Here is an 11181-nt window from a genome sequence, read left to right on the forward strand (position 1 = left end):
CACAAAGATCTTAAAAACTTTTCTGGTGGATTTGTTGTTCCACCAGAGATGTGTTATTTCAGAAAATCTGTGATTCAAAGAATTAAATCACAGCTGCTTCCTAGTACAAACTAGATGATTTTCTCTCTGAATATTTCTAAACAGCTCAGGAAAATTCATGTCTAATTACTAGCTACTACTTGGTTTATATATCACCAAGTTTACAAGTGAAGACAAAACTGTAAAATACAATTAAAAAGATTCTTCACATATTTCTTCTTCATTTCTCTATCAAATACAATTTAGGCTTGGCTGTAGATCTTTGAATACTTCCTTGTTTGCATCAGAATGGAAATGTTGCATTTTCTTGATTCCTCCTAGAGGCTTCCACATTCCAGTTTGTCTCTGTCAACCCATGTGCCTCTGTCAGCTTGTGAATTGTCACTATCAACTGCTAATGAACTAAGCATCCGTTGAAGCTTTCATTCATTGATGCCTTATCCGTTGAGGCTTTATCCGTTGAAGCTTTATCCGTTGATGCATTATCAGTTGAAGTTTTTATCCGTTGAAGCACTTATCCGTTGATGGATATTATCTGTTGAAGCATTAGAGACATCCGTTGAAGCTTTGTTTCTTATCCGTTGAAGGTCTTCAATTTCAGTTGATACTTCTTCACTTATACAAAATTACAAGGCATGAAATATTTACAATTAGCCCTACTATTTATATATCCACTAGTAGTCAACATGACTGATACTTTCCTACAACATCTAAGAATTACAACTTGAATCCAGAGAATGAAATGTGCTACAATACTAAACTTATTGCTAAGTAAAGCTACTCCTTCAACGGATAGCCAAAATGGTCTTATCCGTTGAGGCTACAAACACTAGATTTCTACTTAAGTGTTTTGTTTAACTTATCATCAAACTAATACATATATTCCTAAAAATCTCCCCCTATTTATGTCTACTAGAACTGTAGGCATAAATTTGGGTTTAGCTTGATGATAACAAAACACTTGACAAATATATAAACTGTAATAAAGCAGAAATTCAAAAGTGCTGCAAAAATGTGTATGCTGAGATGGAATTGAAGAATTACATTATTTCCAAGGGTGCTCCTTTAGCCTGAGCAGATTAGTTTCTTTTCCTTTGATCCCTTGTTTTCTTTCCTAGCCTCCTATCATTCTCCTCTATTTGAAGTTAAAGTTGTCTGTAGAATTCAACTTCATCTTCTTCATTGATGTCCAACTTAGATTGCATATCCTTGAGAGTTTCATTACTGGCAATCTTGAGCTGATCTTCAATTCTGAAAAATCTTCTGACTCCTTTGTTGTCTCTGAACTCCATCAACCAATAAGGTGATTTGTGAACTGTAATTCCTCTTTCTTGAATGAGTAATTTTCTAGGCAAGGCATTGGGCTCCCTCCAAGTTTTCCTTATGTTGGCAATCTTGTTGAGAATCTCAGTCTTGGCAGTCCTGGTAAAGCCAGAATCCCTTTGTATGGCTGAGTAGACTCTAATCAAGGTACAGTAGCCTTCATCCAGAATTCTGTAAAGAGGCCAAGTTCTTTCCCCATCTCCTTTGTATTTGAACACTAGTCTTTCTGGTAGCTGTCTGTAGGAAGCTATTCCCCTTACTTCCTCCAGCTCATCCAGATAGAGTTCAATGTCTGAAAATTCTTTTATATCACAGATATGAACATAATCATCCTTAGAGGCTTGAGGCTTAGGCTTAGGCTTCTGTGTTAATTTGATTGAGGCTTTAGAGGGTGTTGATTTGATTCTTCTTTTCTGCTTCTTTGATGGTGGAGAAGATGTTAGGAAGGTGGGCAATTTGATGGTGTCCCAATCAATTGGTTCCTCCTTAGGAATGATTATTTCACCATGAATATTTACGAAGGGGTCAGGCACAATGGGTTCAGGAATAGAAGGTAGTGGTTTGGATATTGATTTGGTTTCTTCAGTCTCATCTACCACCTTTCTCTTTGCATTGGCCTTCTTTCTGTTCCCTTTCTGCCATTCTTCTCTTTTCTTACTTCTTTCTTCCATACCAATATCAACCATGTCCCCCATAGCTTCATCTTCACTTTTTTCTTCAATTTCTTTCTATTCTTCAGCCTGACTTGACTTTAGCTGTTTTTCAAGCTTTGCTTATGCTCTTTTGTCAGCCTTTAGCTGTTTGGCTTCTTCCTTCAACCTTCTGGTTTCTTCCCTCTTGGCTATTGAGAATTTGGGATGTCCTTGCATCACACATATGCTCTTTCCCTCTCTGAAGATAATAGCCATGTTCCTCCTTAAAGCCACATCCATGGTCTCTTTGTGCTTTGTGATACTTCCACCCAAAAGCTTGTCTTCATCAGGCTTTGGAAGAGGAAAATCCTCTCCTTTTATCTGAGCAAGGCTTAGAGGATTCTTTGTAGAGTCATTAATGGATCTGTTGTTGGGCTTGAGAACCATAGGTTTCAGATTCTTAGAAGAAGTCTCTCCAACCTTATTCCTCCCTACTGGCTTGAGCTCCATAATAATTGATTCCACTTTTGTGCTATGCTTCACAGATTGTGATTGAGAAGTTGTAGAACCAAAAATTTGTTGCATCTTTTCATCAATCTTCTTCCTTTGCTCTTTGACTTGCAATTCAGCTGCTGCTATCTGGATTAGATCAATTCCATCGAGCTTTCCTTTGATTTGAATAGTTGGAGAAGTGTTGATGGCATGAACTAGCACTTGAGATATTTGAACTGTTGTTGATGGCTCTCCTTCCCCTTTCCCTTTATTCTCCCCCTTTTTGTTATCATCAAGGGTAGGGGTCAAGCCTTGTGCTTTTGCCAGCTACATGAGTAGATTTGTTTGAGTTTGTTGATTCTGAAGAATGGTGACCGTAGAGTCTTCAATGATCTGAACTCTGGTTTCCAATCTGGCTAGCCTCTTGTCAGCATCAGATTCTTTCCTCAGTCTCCCCAACAAATCTTGCATAGTACCATAAGGTATGACTGAATCCAACTTCTCAGCATTGTAAGATTTCAGATCAGCAATGTCCTGCTTGAGCTCATCCATACTTAGATTCTGTCTGAAGTGCTGCAACTGCAAGAAATGCAGAGATTCCAGATGAGCTTGAAGAATTGCCTTGGTACCAGCATCTGTAGTCTCCTGAAGGGCCTTCTGAATTGTCATGACTTGTCTGACCAAAGTGACACCAAACTCTCCTGGTGTTGATGCTTTTGCCCATGCCCATTCAGGAAGAACTAGAACAGAACTTGGGCCTGCTACTCCCCCTAAGTTCATGCTCTCATCCAAAGAATCAGAGTCATCATCATTAGAATTTACTCCAAATTCTTTAGATGGCTCACCAGCTTGAGAAGGCAGCCTATTAACAGCAGCTTTGTCTCTGAGAAGAGATTCTAAAGTGTGTACAATGTTTAAAGTCTGTTCTGCCTCCACATTGCCCTGAGCAGCCAATAATTGATAGGCTGAAACAGGATGAGTAAAAGTGTCAGCATCCAAGGAAATGTTATCAATTACAGCTTTGTAATGTTGCTAAAATTGTCTTTCCTTTTCTGCATCATCCACTTTCATTGACTCACTAGCAATGGCTAGATCCACCCTTATAGCTTCTATACCTGTCTTTCTCTCTTTTTCTCTATGTTCTTGCATCAGGGGCTCCCCCTGGCTCACACACAACCTCAAACCCTCACCCTCACCTGCTAAGGTGGCACTCCTCTTACTCACTTTTGCCATGCTGGAAGAAAGAGCATGCATATGGTGACTCTCAACCTCTCCTTTTTCCTGGGAGCAACCCAGCCTCTCACTCAAAAGATCACTCCCTTCCCTCAAACCTAAAAGTGATTGTATAGTAACCATGTCCTCTACAGTTGGAATTGTTTCTGTTATGTGTGTAGAGACCATCAACGGATAGGGAGTATCCGTTGAAGTGGAAACTGATGGTATCAACGGATAACTGCTGTTAAGCTTATCCGCCGAAGAACAACCACTTGTCAACGGATGAGAGATATCCATTGAAGAAGGAAAAGATGTAGATGTAGAAAGTGACATAATTGTTAAATCCGTGTGAATTGATTTTAAATGAGGTGACACAGATTCTTCAATCATATCTGAAAGAATTGGCTGATGATCCAACAAATCATCTAAAAGATGATGATCATCAGGTTTTGAGTGGGGCTCCTCCCTGAGTTTTAATGAGGGAGAATCAGGAATTGATGTGAATATCATATCCACATCCAGAGAGGGTGATGGAGAGTTTGATGATTGGTGTGTTTCTATTATGAGAGAATGGGGCTGTGACTCCACATTTGCTGGAATCACATCAAGCTGAATTTGAGAAGGCACAGATACAGGTGGATGTATCTGTGCTGTGTGTGTCCCTTGTGTGGAAACTAGGGTCTTGGCCTTCTTCTTCCTTGAAAAGGCTTTAATTGGTGAATGTGTGGCTTTAGTGTACCTCCCTCTTTTGTTCTGTGTCCCTGGTTGGGGACTATTTTCAATAGTTATACCCTTTTGGGAGGATGCAACTAGGGATGTATTTGACTCCTTTTGAACCACCACAGTCTTTTGAGAGACTGTGGCTTGGCTGGCTTGGGTACCACTCACCTCTCCCACCTTATCCTGGGGGGTTTCTTGATGTTCACCCCTCCCCTCACCACTCACACCCTGTTCACTCCCTTCAAGGTTTATGGTAGTTGTTACAACTGTTGTCTTTTGAGAGACAACAGAGGTGGTTTTCTTTGACTTGTGTTTTGAAACTTTAGTTTTGGTGGCTTTGGTAGGAACCTGTTTGGACAAAGACACAGATTCCATTGCCACACTAGAAGGCAAAGAAACAATGGGGTTGGAAATTGTAGGAGTTATAGAAGTGTTCACCTCACTTACTTGTGGTGTATTCATGATTGGCAAATATACCAATGGCACCTGACTGTTGAGGTTCATTCTTACAAGGTCTGCAAAGACCCTTTTCTCTTGTGCCCAGTATTTGAGTTTATTATTCTCATTTGATATAACCAATCCTTCAGCAACATGGTTAGCCAATAACATAAAGAATCTAGCGTAGTAGATGTTATGTGGTCTATTAGCTTTGTTACCTAATCTGGAACCTAATTCTAGCATGACACAGTTCCTAAAATTAAAGTACCTATCAGAAACTAGCATATAGAGCATATTAACAAGAGATGAAGTTATGGCATCAAAATTGCTAATCTTCCCAGAGAAAACCTTGATAAAGGCATCTCCAAGAAAACTCCATTCTTTCCTAAGGCCTTTCCTTCTAATACTACCTAAACTAGCAGAATCAAAAGCATAGCCTATGGAATCTAACATAGCAGATACATCTTTATCAGTGTGTGGTGTCATGGCATTATTCTCAGGCAACTTAAAGCAAGACTGTATATCATCACAGTTAATGCAATAATCCTTACCTTTGAGAGAGAAGGCAATAGTCATATCTGTGGAGTTGAACTCTGCAGTTGTCCAAATCTCCTCAATCACCTCACAATAGATGGTTGGGGCTTCCAGCATTGCATAGCTTAGTTTGCAGTTTTTGATGAAGTCCATCATCTTGTGATAATCAGAATGGGCTTCATTCTTTTCAACCAAGGCTACGAAATTATTCTTTTCATAAACAAATCATGTTTGAGACATAATTTTGACTACTGGTGCCATTGTTGTGAGTAGAGGTTGCAGAGAAAAACTTGAGAATTTTGGGAGAGAAGGAGAATAAAAATTGCAAGAGAGCGTAAAATGAAGATTAGAATTCAATGGGCTTTTATACTTTCTTGAATTAAAACATAAATAAAATGATTAAATAATACTTTTAAGTAAATTACAGCCGTTTTCCTTTGATACAAATACATACAACAGTGTATATCTGTATCAACGGTTAAGGAAAAGAATCAACGGCTGTGACTTACTGAAAGTAACTGATGTGACACTTCAACGGATAAAGTAAATAGTTATCCGTTGATGATCAACACTATTTTAACCGTTGAGGAATAAAATTACCAGAAATGTATTTGTCTTTCAACGGATAATGAACATCCATTGATAGAACAATTTTGGCTTTCAACGGATAGGGAATATCCGTTAATAGGATAAGTCTTACTTAAAGCCAACTTTGTTCTTACAGCAAATTCATTTCAGGCTACAAGGCAGATTATATAGATGACATAGATTATGAATAATTAAGCATACCTAGCTCACTTACTAATCTTTTGAATGTTGATTCATCAAGTGGCTTGGTAAATATGTCTGCAATCTGCTTTTCACTTGGAACAAAATGAAGTTCCACTGTACCTTTCATCACATGTTCCCTAATGAAGTGGTACTTGATATCAATGTGCTTGGTTCTTGAGTGCTGCACTGGATTTTCAGTAATGGCAATGGCACTTGTGTTGTCACAGAATATTGGAGTTTTGTCAACAGTCAAACCATAATCAAATGGTTGATTCCTCATCCATAGTATCTGTGCACAGCAACTACTAGCAGCAATGTACTCAGCTTCAGCTGTTGATGTAGAAACAGAATTTTGCTTCTTGCTGAACCATGACACAAGCTTGTTCCCTAGAAATTGACAAGTGCCAGTTGTGCTTTTCCTGTCTATTTTGCAGCCTGCATAATCTGCATCTGAGTAGCCCATTAGATCAAAACCAGACTCTCTGGGGTACCAAATTCCTAGATTTGGAGTCCCTTTGAGATATCTGAAAATTCTTTTAATAGCCACTAAGTGAGATTCTTTAGGGTCAGCTTGAAATCTAGCACAGAGACATGTAGAAAACATTATATCAGGTCTACTAGCAGTTAAATATAAAAGTGAGCCAACCATGCCTCTATAACTTGAAATATCCACAGACTTTTCAGCCTTGTTTAATTCAAGCTTAGTGGCAGTGGCTGATAAGTGGCATTTTATACCACTTAGAACGTCTTAAAATGGCTTAAATTGGTGTCTTGAAATCAAGTATTTTGTGTATTTGATGCGTTTTTCTAGTGTTTATGCATTTCAGGGTATTAGTTGCATTTCGGGGGAGAAATCATCAAGAATAAGCCTTGGCATGTGTTCACCATTGCGAGAGGAAAGGAACGGGCAGATTACGGCGAAGAAACGGAGCAAACTTGGATTTTTTCCAGTGGAGGCCTGCGCGCCCGCGCAGCTATGCTGAGCGGCCGCGCAGGGTCAGGAATTTTGCTGAATTATTTTAGACTTCTACTTCTGTTTGGCTTCCAACTTCTATGTAATCTGAGTTTTATGGGACTATTATATAAGTAGATTTGAGACGTTTTCACAGAGGGGATTAAGAAGAAGAAGATTGTGTTTTACGCAAGAAGCGAAGGAGATAAGGAAGAAGACCGATTTAGCACACCGTAACGAAGAGGAAGCATATTTTCTTGTGATTCTTGTTTCGTTGTAACGTTGGATGCTAGTTTTCTTGCTTTGACTTATTTACTCTTATGACGTACTCTGTTTTAATATAATTAGTTTAGTTATTATTTTCTTGTGTTTGTTTATCATGATTTCATATGAACCCATGATGGCGATAAGTTCTATTATGGGCTAATCGTGATCATGGGGTTGCAACGGATTTATTATGGAATTCTTTAGTTAATTGTTTAATACTTTAGTGTGTGATGATTGCTTGATATCTAGTATTGGTTGTGCGTATTCGTCTTATGTACGTCGCGAACATATAAGATAGGGTGTTAATCTCTTGTGAAGCGACGGTGGATCTTGAGATTTAGAACTTGCCATGCTAGCATAGGTTCATGTACGTTGTGCATGATTAGTGGGTAACTCTAACAGTTTTATTTGCCCTATGTAATCAAAAAGGAATAACTTGTGCTTAAATCGTTGTGTTGTCAATTTCTGTAGACATATAGGAACTCAACATAATTGATGACTATTCAACTTCTATCTTAATTATGGATGCTTGGTGGAATGGTATTAGTACAATGAAAGTTGGCTTTTATCAGTTTCGTGTTATTCGATTAATATCATCACTGTCACATGCTAAAGGTAATAACAATGGCTATAGAAGGAAGTAATAATGAAGTTGTGATCTCATGAGTGTTTTATTATTGATAAATTGAAGTGTTAGTTAAGTGGTTAATTAAGTAGTTAATTATAGTTAATATTTAATCAACAATTTTAAGTGTTATTATCTTAACATTGAGAAGTAATCATACATTGGTGAGTGAGTTTAATTAGACAATAATTTAGTCTGAGTCTTTGAGGGAACGAACTAGAAAATATTCTATATTACTTGCGAACGCGTATACTTGTGTGAATATTAGCGCGTGTTTTCGCCCTAACAAGTTTTTGGCTCCGCTGCCGGGGACTCGGCGTATTTGTTTAGTTTATGTACTTACCATCATTGGTCATTAGGACTCAGTGATTAGGACGTAGTAGTTACTTATTTTTTCTGGTTGTGTTTCAGGTACTTTAGCAAGCGTTTATGCAAACTCGTTCTCGTGCTCGCAAAAGGACTTTAGATACAGCTGAGGAGACGGACGAAGTTCTTGATATTCCGGAGAAGTTAGATTTTGAGGATTCGGATTCAAGAACTGAGTAGAAAGAACCAGTAAACATGGGAGATCGTATTGTTCAAGCTGATCCAGCTCTTATGGATTTTTCTCGGCCTAAAATTGATGACATTCAGTCAAGCATCCTTCATCCGGCTATTCAAGCTAACACCTTTGAAATCAAGCCGGGCACTATTCAGATGGTGCAGAATTCTGTTTCTTTTGGAGGAGCGGCAACTGAAGACCCCAACATGCATATAAGGAATTTTGTCGAGATCTGCAGCACTTTTAAGTATAATGGCGTGACTGATGAGGCTATCAAGTTGAGGCTTTTCCCATTCTCACTAAGGGACAAGGCTAAAGACTGGTTACATTCTGAACCAGCTGGGTCCATCACTACGTGGCAAGATCTTGCGCAAAAGTTTCTGGTGAAGTTTTATCCGATGGCAAAGACTGCTGCTATGAGGAGTGCTCTTACTCAGTTTGCGCAGCAACCTACAGAATCTATGTGCGAGGCTTGGGAACGCTACAAGGAAATGTTGAGAAAATGTCCACATCATGGAATGCCGGATTGAATGGTGATCACTGGTTTCTATAATGGTTTGGGGGCCCAATCTCGGCCCATGCTCGATGCAGCAGCTGGAGGCGCCTTATGGGCTAAAAGCTATACTGAGGCGTATAATCTTATCGAGACGATGGCTGCAAATGAGCATCAAAACCCAACTCAGAGGATGACGTCAGGCAAGGTAGCAGGTATTCTGGAAGTTGATGCAGCCACCGCTATTGCAGCCCAGCTCCAAGTGCTATCAATGAAGGTTGATTCTCTGGCTACGTATGGAGTTAATCAAATAGCTATGGTTTGTGAGCTTTGTGCAGGTTTTCATGCTACGGATCAGTATTCTCTTGTAAACGAATCTGTTCAGTATGTGAATAATTATCAGCGACAACAGCAGCCTGTGCCAGCGACCTATCATCCTAACAACAGAAATCATCCAAATTTCAGCTGGGGGAATAATCAGAATGCTATTTAGCCACCATATCAGCAAGGAGTGAGTAAACAGTTTAACCCACCTGGATTCCAGCAACCACAGCAGTATGCTACAAGGCAATCATATCCTCAACAGGGAAGTGCAGCTGTACCTACTAGTGCTGATTTTGAGGAACTTAAGCTGTTGTGCAAGAGTCAGGCGGTTTCTATCAAGACCTTGGAAAATCAAATTGGTCAATTAGCCAATGCAGTGCTCAATCGTCAACCTGGCAGTCTTCCCAGTGACACGGAAGTACCAGGCAGGAAGGAAGCTAAAGAGCAAGTCAAGGCTATTACCTTAAGGTCTGGAAAAGTAGCTGATGCTAAAAAGGCAAAAGAAGTAGAAGCTGAAATTAGAGGTGAAGAATCTAAGCAAAAGGAGAAAGCGGCGGAACCAAGGAAGACTACTGTTGAAAACACTCTGCCTGAGGCTAATACAGGGGAGAAAGAGCTCTATCCTCCACCACCTTTTCCTAAGAGATTGCAGCAACAAAAGCTGGATAGACAGTTCGGGAAGTTTCTGGAGGTGTTCAAGAAACTTCACATCAATATACCTTTCGCTGAGGCTCTGGAACAAATGCCAAGTTATACGAAGTTTATGAAGACTATTCTTTCAAGGAAGGTGAAACTGGATGACCTTGAAACCGTTGCTCTCACGGAAGAATGCAGCGCTGTTCTGCAACAAAAGTTACCACCAAAACTGAAAGATCCAGGAAACTTCACCATTCCTTGCACAATTGGCAATCTGACGTCTGACAAGTGCCTTTGTGATTTGGGAGCAAGCATTAATCTGACGCCGTTGTCGATCTTTAAAAAACTGGATCTGCCTGATCCAAAACCCACGTACATGTCACTACAATTGGCTGACCGTTCCATTACTTACCCAAGGGGCATAGTTGAGGATGTGCTCGTCAAAGTGGATAAGCTCTTCTTTCCAGCAGATTTTGTTATTCTGGATTTTGAGGAAGATAAGAAGATTCCCATAATCTTGGGGAGGCCTTTCTTGGCTATTGGTCGTACCTTGATAGATGTGCAAAAAGGTGAACTTACTATGCGGGTCCAAGATCAGGATGTGACCTTCAACGTATTCAAGGCAATGAAATTCCCTACAGAAGATGAGGAGTGCTTAAAAGTGGATGTGATTGATTCTGCGGTTACTTCGGAACTCGATCACATGCTAATGTCTGATGCATTGGAAAAGGCCTTAGTGGGGGATTTTGACAGCGATGATGAAGATAGCAACGAGCAATTACAATATCTGAATGTTTCTCCCTGGAAGCGAAAGCTGGACATACCATTTGAATCTCTTGGTACTTCTGACCTCAAGAACGATGAAGGGAAGCTCAAACCATCAATAGAGGAAGCACCTACTTTGGAGCTCAAGCCATTACCTGAACACTTGAGGTATGCTTTTTTAGGTGATTCATCTACGTTACCTGTTATTATTTCATTTGACCTTTCAGGTAGTGAGGAAGACAAGCTCTTAAGGATTTTGAGAGAATTCAAATCGGCTATAGGATGGACCATAGCAGACATCAAGGGGATAAGTCCTTCATATTGTATGCATAAAATTCTGCTAGAGGAAGGTAGTAAGCCAACTGTGGAACAGCAGCGAAGACTGAATCCCATCATGAAGGAGGTGGTGAAGAA

The 11181-nt window shown here is 39.7% G+C and overlaps 1 non-coding gene across 1 annotated transcript; it reads right to left on the bottom strand.

Annotated features, from left to right (window-relative positions):
- Positions 1-8962: 8962 nt before the first annotated feature.
- LOC141679585 (small nucleolar RNA R71) lies at positions 8963-9069 on the bottom strand. The gene has a single exon (XR_012558137.1). It is a non-coding gene; the product is annotated as a small nucleolar RNA R71 (small nucleolar RNA).
- Between the last annotated feature and the right edge of the window lie 2112 nt (positions 9070-11181).

The sequence above is a fragment of the Apium graveolens genome, chromosome 1, assembly GCF_009905375.1.
Source record: "Apium graveolens cultivar Ventura chromosome 1, ASM990537v1, whole genome shotgun sequence".
Classification (NCBI taxonomy): domain Eukaryota; kingdom Viridiplantae; phylum Streptophyta; class Magnoliopsida; order Apiales; family Apiaceae; genus Apium; species Apium graveolens.